At 39.9% G+C, this 10,826-nt stretch overlaps 1 pseudogene across 1 annotated transcript; it reads left to right on the top strand.

Annotated features, from left to right (window-relative positions):
- The first annotated feature begins 1,112 nt into the window (after nucleotides 1-1,112).
- LOC306662291 (heat shock protein HSP 90-alpha-like) lies at nucleotides 1,113-3,439 on the top strand (annotated as a pseudogene). Its single transcript has one exon. The product of its transcript is annotated as a heat shock protein HSP 90-alpha-like (transcript).
- Nucleotides 3,440-10,826: the final 7,387 nt, after the last annotated feature.

Raw genomic sequence — 10,826 nt, 5'->3', positions numbered from 1 at the left:
CCCCTATGGGGACAATAACAAAATTGTCATAATAAACAAAATGAGTTCAAATATTATCTTCGGTAAAACAAACAGGTTTGCAATAAGGTCTGCAGTTTCTAATGGAGGACAAAGAGGATGCAGAGGGATGTAGGATGTAGCTGTTAATGGCATAAGAAAAGAATATACAGAAGTTTTAGAAAATAGAAAGGGTGAGAGTGTAATCAAAAGAAATTGGATGTTAGCATGAAAAAAAGGGAGAAAGAGACTCTGAGGGAACAGGTAAACAAAAGGAAAAGAGAGCTAGAAAAGTAAAGAAATAAAAACTTAAATTTTTTTAAAAAGGAGAAAAAAGGAAATCTACAGTATAATAATCATATAGTAATGAAACCTCCCAGTGTTCAGTAGCCTGATGCATGAGAGGTACCTGACAATGAGCTTCAAGTCTCCAGCAGGCATCTCAGGATGGGATTTCCCCACCCAAAGATCAGAGCTCCGGCTTCCAGGATTATCCGAGATGGATGCTCTGGCTTCGAAATGTGTTGGCAAATGGGGAGCTGCAGCTCAGGGGTGGACGGGGTCAGCTGGAGGTCCTGGAGGCGGGATGCGGTTGGTCAGGCAGGGGTCCTGGAGGTTGGGTGTGTTTGGTGTGGTTGTGGGATCCTGGAGGCCGGGTGCAATCAGTCGGTCTGGGGGTCCTGGCGGCAGGGAGCAGTCAGTCCATGTGAGGGCCCCAGAGGCAGGGAGTGATCTGTTGGCTGAGGGCTCCTGCTGCCACTGCTTTTGACTCTTTCAGTGAATGCCATGGCTACCAGTCAGTGGAAAGTGGCTGGTCTGTTCATCTTTCAGACCCCTTCTTTCTCGCGACCCAGGTCAGGCACCCTCGTCACCTCCCCTGACCTGTGAGGAGGGAAGGGGCGCGGGTGTAGACAGCACAGGAGAGCTCGTCCTACCCAGGCTGAGCAGCCGCCAGCGCAGGGTTGGCTCCAGAGCAGCGGAGGCAAGGAAGCAGCTCCGACCGAGATGCACACAGAAGACGGCCAAGTCTGCTTGCTCGCTCGCTGGCCTGATCCGTGCGCCCGCAGCCCCAGGAAGGATTTTTCCTTATTTTAAAAACAGTGAATTTGAGTTGCTTCAGCGTCCTGGTGCTGCTACGCCGCGGATCCCGTGCGGTCGACTAGCCAAGATGCCGGAGGAGACCCAGACCCAAGACCAGCCCACGGAGGAGGAGGCGGTGGAGACCTTCGCCTTCCAGGCGGAGATCGCGCAGTTGATGTCGCTGATCACCAACACTTTCTACTCGAGCCAAGAGATCTTCCTGCGGGAGCTGATCTCCAACTCGTCGGACGCCCTGGACAAGATCAGGTACCAAAGCCTGACGGACCCCAGCACGCTCGACTCGGGGAAGGAGCTGCACATTAACCTGATCCCGAACAAGCGGGACCGAACCCTCAGCATCGTGGACACCGGAATCGGCATGACCAAGGCCGACCTGATCAACAACCTGGGCACTATCGCCAAGTCTGGGACCAAGGCGTTCATGGAGGCCTTGCAGGCTGCGCTGACATCTCCATGATCGGCCAGTTCCGAGTCGGCTTTTATTCTGCGTATTTGGTGGCGGAGAAAGTGACCGTGTCCACCAAACACAAGGACGACGAGCAGTAGGCCTGGGAGTCCTCCGCTGGGGGCTCCTTCACCGCCAGGACTGACGCAGGGGAACCGATGGGTGGTGGGACGAAGGTCATCCTGCATCTGAAGGAAGACCACACTGAGTGCTCGGAGGAAAGAAGAGGAGATCGTGAAGCAGCATGCCGCCCATCGGCCATCCCATCACTCTCTTTGTGGAGAAGGAGCGTGACAAAGAAGTCAGTGATGACGAGGCTGAAGAAAAAGAAGAAAAGGAGCCTGACGGCAAACCCGGAATCGAAGACGTTGGTTCTGATGAAGAAGAAGAAGAAAAGAAGGATGGTGACAAGAAGAAAAAGAAGAAAATCAAGGAGAAGTACATTGATCAGGAAGAGCTCAAAAAACAAAGCCCATTTGGACCAGAAATCCTGATGACATCCCTAATGAGGGTGCGGAGAGTTCTGTGAGTTTGACCAGTGATTGGGAAGATCACCTGGCAGTGAAGCATTTTTCCGTTGAAGGACAGTGGGAGTTCAGGACCCTTCTTTTTGTCCCAAGACGTGCTCCTTTTGACCTTTTTGAAAACAGAAAGAAAAAGAACAACATTAAGTTGTATGTACGCAGAGTTTTCATCATGGATAACTGTGAGGAGCTAATCCCTGAATATCTGAACTTCATTAGAGGAGTGGTAGATTCTGAGGATCTTCCTCTAAACATTTCCCGTGAAATGTTGCAACAGAGCAAAATTTTGAAAGTCATCAGAAAGAATTTGGTCAAAAAATGCCTAGAACTGTTCACTGAACTGGCAGAAGATAAAGAGAACTACAAAAAATTCTATGAGCAATTTTCTAAAAATATAAAGCTTGGAATACACGAAGACTCTCAGAATCGAAAGAAGCTTTCAGAGCTGTTACGATACTACACGTCTGCTTCTGGGGATGAGATGGTTTCTCTCAAGGACTATTGTACCAGAATGAAAGAAAATCAGAAACACATCTGCTATATCACAGGTGAGACCAAGGTCAGGTCGCTAACTCTGCCTTTGTGGAGCGTCTTCGGAAGCATGGTTTAGAAGTGATCTACATGATTGAGCCCATCGATGAGTACTGTGTCCAACAGCTGAAGGAATTTGAGGGGAAGACATTAGTGTCTGTCACCAAAGAGGGCTTGGAGCTTCCAGAGGATGAAGAGGAGAAGAGAAAACAGGAAGAGAAAAAGACAAAGTTTGAAAACCTCTGCAAGGTCACGAAGGACATCTTGGAGAAAAAGGTTGAAAAGGTGGTTGTGTCAAACCGATTGGTGACCTCCCCATGCTGTATTGTCACAAGCACATACGGCTGGACAGCAAACATGGAAAGAATCATGAAAGCTCAGGCACTAGGAGACAACTCGACAATGGGCTACATGGCAGCCAAGAAACACCTGGAGGTGAACCCTGACCACTCCATCATCGAGACCTTGAGGCAAAAGGCAGAGGCTGACAAGAACAAGTCTGTGAAAGACCTGGTCATCTTGCTGTATGAAACTGCACTCCTGTCTTCTGGCTTCAGTTTGGAAGATCCCCAGACCCATGCTAACAGGATCTACAGGATGATCAAACTTGGGCTGGGTATCGATGAAGATGATCCCACTGCTGATGATACCAGCGCTGCTGTAACAGAAGCGATGCCGCCCCTGGAAGGAGATGACGACACGTCACGCATGGAAGAAGTAGACTAGGCCTCTGGAGAGCCGCTCAGGCGTGTGCCGACTTCACATTCCTGATGTTTTCAAGGATTTTTTTTTTTTGGTTCATTTTTGTTGACATTTATTAAAGTCTATATGGCATGACAGTAAAAAAAAAAAAAAAAAAAAAAAAAAAAAAAAAAAAAAAAACAAAAACAAAAAACAAAACAAAACAGTGAATTTAACCCTCTTTTGTTTTGTAAAACTACCTCAGCAAGTGAATCAAGGGAATTTTTTAAGTGGCTCACAGAGGTTTTTTTAAATTCACTTAAATTTAGATCTATTTGTTTACTTAAGGTTTTGAAATTTTGGTTTCCTGTAATGAGTTCAGTGGTCCCTACAACTGTGGGGCTGGCTATACCCTTTCCAACTAGGAGGGGAATTAAGACAGGGGCTGCTCGTTCAGATCAATGTGTTAACCCCATATGTTCCCTTCCTCCCTCCCCATCATAATAGTGCACCTGGGGAATGATGTGAACGGTAACACAGAATTCGTCCCATTTGGTAATCTCGAAAAGCTGAAGAGCCAGGCATGGAATTATTCCTGATGTACTCCAAGCAAGAGAAAAAACATAATTAATATTTTTCAGTCTTATCTTTAGACAGTGGTTGGGGTCTCTGAGGGCTGTCCACTTTCTGTTGTCTTGACTCAGATGTGATGAGTCCGTGTTGTGAGTAAGGTCCCCTCCATTCAGCCAGGTTTAGTCCTTTCTGGAACCATTTGATGTAGATGTAGTCTCCTGGCTGGACTGGGTGTTGGAAATCAGTGGTCTCTTGGGACTGGTTTTCTCATAAGTTGAACCTGTTGAGAGACTTAACGGCAGGTTGGAGCAGGAGCAGGTTCTTGGGAAGGGTGGAGGCAGGGCTCTGGAAGCATTGACCTTTTAATCCTCAGAGGTCGTTTGCCTCCAACTTTCTGGACCCAAACTGGCCTTTATTTTTGTGATTTAACCCAATTTACCTATCTATATTGACTGTCTTTTAAATTTTTTTATTACCCCTCTAATTTTAGGGACTTTTTACTGCTGTAAGGAAAAAGGGTGATGACCGCTCTGGCTGCTTCAAGCTGAGAGGGGGTGACATGGGGTGGGGCAAGCAGTTTGGAGTCCCTTCTTAGAATTTGGGTCAATCTAGGGGTAAAAGTCTTGTTCTATGAAAGAAACAAGAAAACCTGAGTACAAAGTAAACAGCATCTGGAACATGTCAGTGAATATCATGAAGATAGAAATCAATAATCTCTTACCAGGAGGTGGAAGAGCTGAGACCTTGTTCGCATAAAAAGGCCTAAGAAAGTCTAACAAGGCTGGAGAGGATAAGGCCTTACTTATAAATCTTTAGCATTGTTGGAGTTATCAGGAATGTAAACACAACATTTAGTTACATTACCTAATGCCGTCTGACTTTTGTAAAATATCTTTTTATTGGCATGATCTCTTTGTTTAGTAGAGATCCCTTTATTTTTGTTACTTAGGGTTAGAGAATCGTACTCGCAAACATTGATTAACTCTACCTGTATCGGAGGTTAGGATGATCTGTAGCCTTAAACTGACTAAAAACTTATAACTCTGGCAGTTTCTCTTGATAGTTATCAGTCATTTTCGTCTAAGGATCTTTTTTGTCACCTCACATTTTACTTATTTTGGGGAGCTAACACAAGTGTACATCTCAAGTTACATTAAAATAACTATTGTTTTGTTTTAAAAATGTCCAGGAATGACTGTGTTATAGTTTTAACTGTTTTTGCTAGGTGTTTAAGATCAAGCTGGTCAAATTGACCTTGTTCCTATCTGCTGTTAAGAGTCAACTGAGTTCCCATCGAGGTCACTCTTGGGGAACTTGAGAGCAGCTTCTTCGCTCCTTTAGTGCCATTCACCTAGGGTCTCCTTGATGAGGCAGCCTCCTTTGGAAGCATCAGGGATGTCCCACTTTTCCAAGGACCCTCCTCTGCAGCAGGTGCACTGATTGGCTTCTCATCCTCTTGGTCTCATCAGTCTCCCTGATCGGGAGGTCGTGTGACCCAGAGTTGCAAAGTTCCTTAGAGAAGTTCTCTTGTTCCCTGGATTCAGGCCGACTCTGAGGGCAGGAGCCAAATATTGATTCTCTTGGCCCCTTTATTTTAATCTCAATCTTTAAGTCTTGATCTTAAACATCCAGCGAGTCAGTCTCACCCCTCATACAGTAAGAGCGCTGGGCTTTAACTTTAATGTCTATGACTTTACAGTCATTTACCCATTTTTATTTAATTGGGATCTGTATTTTCTGTCCTATAGGTGATGGCTTATTCTCTCAAATTAATTCAGATTGTTTTTTCTTGAAGCAGTACCTCTGCAAAACATTAATCGGTCAACAGTTACAGAGTTTACAAGGAAAATACAAAATGGAATTAACAACAGTAAAAACATATTTAGTTGTTTAATAGCTATCTTAAATTTTGGCTGAGCTGTATATTATATCCCCTGTGTGAGATCACAGTAATTTTACAACAACAACAACAACAAAAAAAACCAAGCTTTTGAATATAACTTTAAATGACCTGAAGTCTGGCTTATTTTGGAGCCACTGTAACATGCAGTGAGGTGGGAGGCAGGGCCTTATCTCAGGTAAGGTGGGCTCTTCACAAATCTTAGGTAAAGTGGTCTAGTTCTGAAGCTGATCTTCATCTTTTTTTAAAATATAATTTTATAAAGTTTACATATATCGTTTGCTAAGTCCATACGAATGTTAGTTAACACAGTATGATATTACTCTAAAACATGAATCAAAGACAGCTGAGAGAGCTTTTAACTTTCCTTTTGTGTAGTAAAGTGGCAAAATGTTTTCCTGTTTCATGATATTAACCTTTAAACAGATCAGGCTCTAATTATCTTTTAGAAATACACTGACATTTTTATCCCAGTGTAGAAAGTAACATAAGGTTCAGGTCCGGTTACAGAACATTAAATGATATAAATAAATCCCTAATGAAATTTCTCATTCTGATGTTTAAAATTACCATTACAACTTTAGGTTGGAGAATAACAGCTTGATAAAATATTCTTTTAAACCTTTTAAAAACTTGTATACCTTGAAGATATGAATACATTTAATATATAAAGAAGAGTAATAGAATCATAATTACATTGATGTTTTTATATTAACTAAGTTTAGCTTTTAAAGAAAATTTAGACTTTGTAATATAGTATAATACTGTAAAATAACAGTTGCTGTTTAACCAGAGTTGTACAAACCCTCAATTTTTAAGACTAGTTGCTCTAGGGAATAAAACTTAACAGACACAATGTTAAGAGTAAATTAATGTTTTAAGAATTATTGGTCATTTTAGCATATAGACTGAACTTTGGTTTATATCAGTTATATTTATATCAAACATTAATATTTGATCCTAGGAAAAAAAATCTTGAATAGTTTTAACTGTTGTGTTACTTACATATACACATAAACCTTTTAAAATTTACCATTAATTTACATTTAAAAAAATCTCCTTATTAGACCCTCTTCCTGTTTATTTAGATGTATTACAGCTTTATTTTATCACATAAAGACTTTTTTTACCTAGAAACATTTTTTACTAAATATATTTTTATATTTAGAATCTTTAAATATTTTAAAATCTGTTGATCCCCTTTTTTAAAATTTATATTCTGAAACAACCTTTGTAAACTTCTGAATTTAGATTAATTACTCCATTTTAATAAGATGAAATACTTTGTTATTTATAGAACTCTATTTAAATATAGTTGAAACTTTTGGACCCTTTATATAGAATAATACTTGTTGAGACTTTAAGTAACCTTGTTTTTAGTGAGAACATAATTTTAAACCCTCTTTTTATTTACCAATTTATGAAAACACCAAAACTGTTTTAAGTATGTCACCCTATGGAATTTAAGGAGTTAAGAGTACTTGATGTTATATTTAACAGTTAGCATTTTAACTGTCTCAACCAATCAGATGTCTCTAACAAACGCATCCATGATCAATCCTATGTATGTTAAATCTAATTTAGTTTTTAAAAAAATTAAGATGTCAGAGAAGCATATTGGTCAGCATCAGTCATTTCTTCCCTATCGAAGAAAAATCTAGAAACAATGAATATTAGACATTTTATAGACATTAACATTTTTTTTGATCACCTAGAAACAAAACCGTTTTAATAACTTGAAAGTCATACATTTGTTTACCCAATTTAAAAACCTTTTAAATCATGTGAATCAAAGGCATGTGGATCCATTTTTTAAATTTTACTTTATGAGTTTGTGTGTCAATTTTGGTACTAAATATATGTAGATATGACAAAACACTGGTGTACATATAAAACAAACAGACAAAGGCCTTAAAGCTTACTTTTAAAAACCCATTAGATTGAGAGCTAACCCTTGTAAATTGGCCTCTGAATGAAACAGAGTGTTAAGAAAACTTAATGGTTGGATAAAATATGTCTGATCAAAAATTAACTTAGGTGCACCAGATCAAAATTATGAACTCAAAAAAATAAATAGAATTTTAAAGGTCTTTTTGGCCTCCATCCTGATGTGGTCCCGCTCATCAGGATGAAAAGAATTAAGAGAATATAGACAAGGTTATGCCCCATCCCTATCTGAAGGAGTTTCCCAAAGAGACAGCACGGGCGCTGCTCCCACTGGTCTCCTGGGAGAGCCCCCTCAGGTTGGGGTCTTGCTCTAAACCGTTCTTTCTGGGCCCTTGAATAGCAGCCATCAAAATGTTAGCCTGGCGTCTTGGTGGACCAGCTCCAGTGGTTGGAAGCTCCTGTTGGCAGTGTTCACATTTTAATGTAGGCTTTAGTGAACCTAGGTTAAACCAGTTAGATTTAACAGACATCAGCAGAACATTCTACCCTATGACAAAAGAATACCATTTTTTTCAAGCACACATGGAACTTTTTCCAGGATAGATCATATGTTAGAGCCCTGAATTCAATCCATGGTACCCCCCCCCACAAAAAAAAAATCCTCCAAAACAAACAAACAATTGTGTGTGTGTGTGTGTGTGTGTATGTGTGTGTGCGTGTGGTAATGGGGATTGAACCTAGAGACACACTAACACTGAGCTCTATCCCCAGTCATTTAAAACAAATTTTTTTTGAGATAGAGTCTCACTACATTGCCCAGGCTTGAACTTGTGATGCTCCTGCTTCAGTTTCCCAAATCACAGGGATTTTAGGCATGTGCCACCGCACCTGGCTAAAACAAGCCTTGATAATTTTTAAAAAATTTATTTTTATTGTAAACAAATGGGATACATGTTGTTTCTGTTTGTACATGGAGTAACAGCATACAATTTGCATAATCATACATTTACATAGAGTAATGACGTTTGATTCATTCTGTTGTTTTTCCTCCCCCCCACCCCTCCCACCCCTCTTTTCCCTCTATACAGTCCCTCCTTCCTCCATTCTTGCCCCCCTCCCACCCCCCCTTATGTGTCATCATCCGCTTATCAGTGAGATCATTCGTCCTTTGGTTTTTTGAGATTGGTTTATCTCACTTAGCATGATATTCTCCAATTTCATCCATTTGCCTACAAATGCCATAATTTTATTATTCTTTATGGCTGAGTAATATTCCATTGTCTATATATATATACCACAGTTTCTTTATCCATTCATCAATTGAAGGACATCTAGGTGGGTTCCACAGTCTGGCTATTGTGAATTGAGCAGCTATGAACATTGATGTGGCTGTATCTCTGTAGTATGCTGATTTTAAGTCCTTTGGGTATAGGCCAAGGAGTGGGATAGCTGGGTCAAATGGAGGGTCCATTCCAAGTTTTCTAAGGAATCTCCACATTGCTTTCCAGAGTGGCTGCACTAATTTGCAGCCCCACCAGCAATGTATGAGTATACCTTTTTCCCCACATCCTCACCAACACCTATTGTTGCTTGTGTTCTTGATAATTGCCATTCTAATTGGGGTGAGATGGAATCTTAGGGTAATTTTGATTTGCATTTCTCTTATTACTAAAGATGGTGAACATTTTTTCATATGTTCGTTGATTGCTTGTAGATCTTCTTCTGTGAAGTGTCTGTTCATATCCTTAGTCCATTTGTTGATTGGGTTATTTGTCTTCTTGGTGTAGAGTTTTTTGAGTTCTTTATATATTCTGGAGATTAGTGCTCTATCTGAAGTATGATTGGCAAAGATATTCTCCCACTCTGTAGGCTCTCTCTTCGCATTGCTGATAGTTTCCTTTGCTGAGAGAAAGCTATTTAGTTTGAATCTATCCCAGTTGTTGATTCTTGCTTTTATTTCTTGTGCTATGGGAGTCCTGTTAAGGAAGTCTGATCCTAAGCCAACAAGGTGAAGATTTGGACCTACTTTTTCTTCTATACGATGCAGGGTCTCTGGTCTGATTTCAAGGTCCTTGATCCATTGTGAGTTGAGTTTTGTGCAGGGTGAGAGATAGGGGTTTAGTTTCATTCTGTTGCATATGGATTTCCAGTTTTCCCAGCACCATTTGTTGAAGAGGCTATCTTTTCTCCATTGCATATTTTTGGCACCTTTGTCCAGTATGAGAAAGTTGTATTTATTTGGGTTTGTGTCCATGTCCTCTATTCTGTACCATTGATCTACCTGTCTATTTTGGTGCCAATACCATGCTGTTTTTGTTACTATTGCTTTGTAGTATAGTTGAAGTTCTGGTATTGCGATACCCCCTGTTTCATTCTTCCTGCTAAGGATTGCTTTAGCTATTCTGGGTTTCTTATTCTTCTTAATGAATTTCATGATTGCTTGCTCTATTTCTGTAAGGTACATCATTGGGATTTTAATTGGAATTGCATTGAATCTGCATAGCACTTTTGGTAGTATGACCATTTTGACAATATTAATTCTGCTCTCCAAGAACATGGGAGATCTTTCCATCTTCTAAGGTCTTCCTCAATTTCTTGATAATTTTTAAAGAACTGAACTAATACAAAATATGTTGTCTGACCATACTGGAATCAAATTAGAAATAAATAGATGGAAATTTGCGGAATTCACACATATGTGAAAATTTAAAAAACATTCCTAAACAACCCAGAGGTCAAAGAGGAAATTAAAAGGAAATTTTAAAACTTTAAAATGAATAAAAACAAAAATAAAACTTACCAAAACATATGATATATGAAGAAAATGTATAGCTGTAAATGCCTGCATTGAAAAGAAGAAATATCTTACATCAAGAGCCTGACCTTTGTCCTTAGGAAACTAGCAGAGGAGAGCAAACTAAATTCAAAACAGCAGAAGATAGACATAATAAGAATTATAGCAGAAATAAATTAAATAGAGAGTACAGAAACAGTAGAAAAAAATTAAGATTACCAAAAGTTGATTTTGTGGAAAAATGAAATTAAAAACCTTTAGCTAGACTGACCGAAAGAAAAATAGAGAAGACTCAACTTACTAAAACCATGAACGAAAGAGGGAAATTTACTATTGACCTTCCAGAAATGAAAATGATCATAGAAAATATTGTGGCCTGTAATCCCAGTGGTT

The sequence above is a fragment of the Sciurus vulgaris genome (assembly GCF_902686455.1).
Source record: "Sciurus vulgaris genome assembly, chromosome: 1".
NCBI classification, from domain to species: Eukaryota; Metazoa; Chordata; class Mammalia; order Rodentia; family Sciuridae; genus Sciurus; species Sciurus vulgaris.
This window is presented reverse-complemented; position numbering and strand designations above follow the sequence as displayed.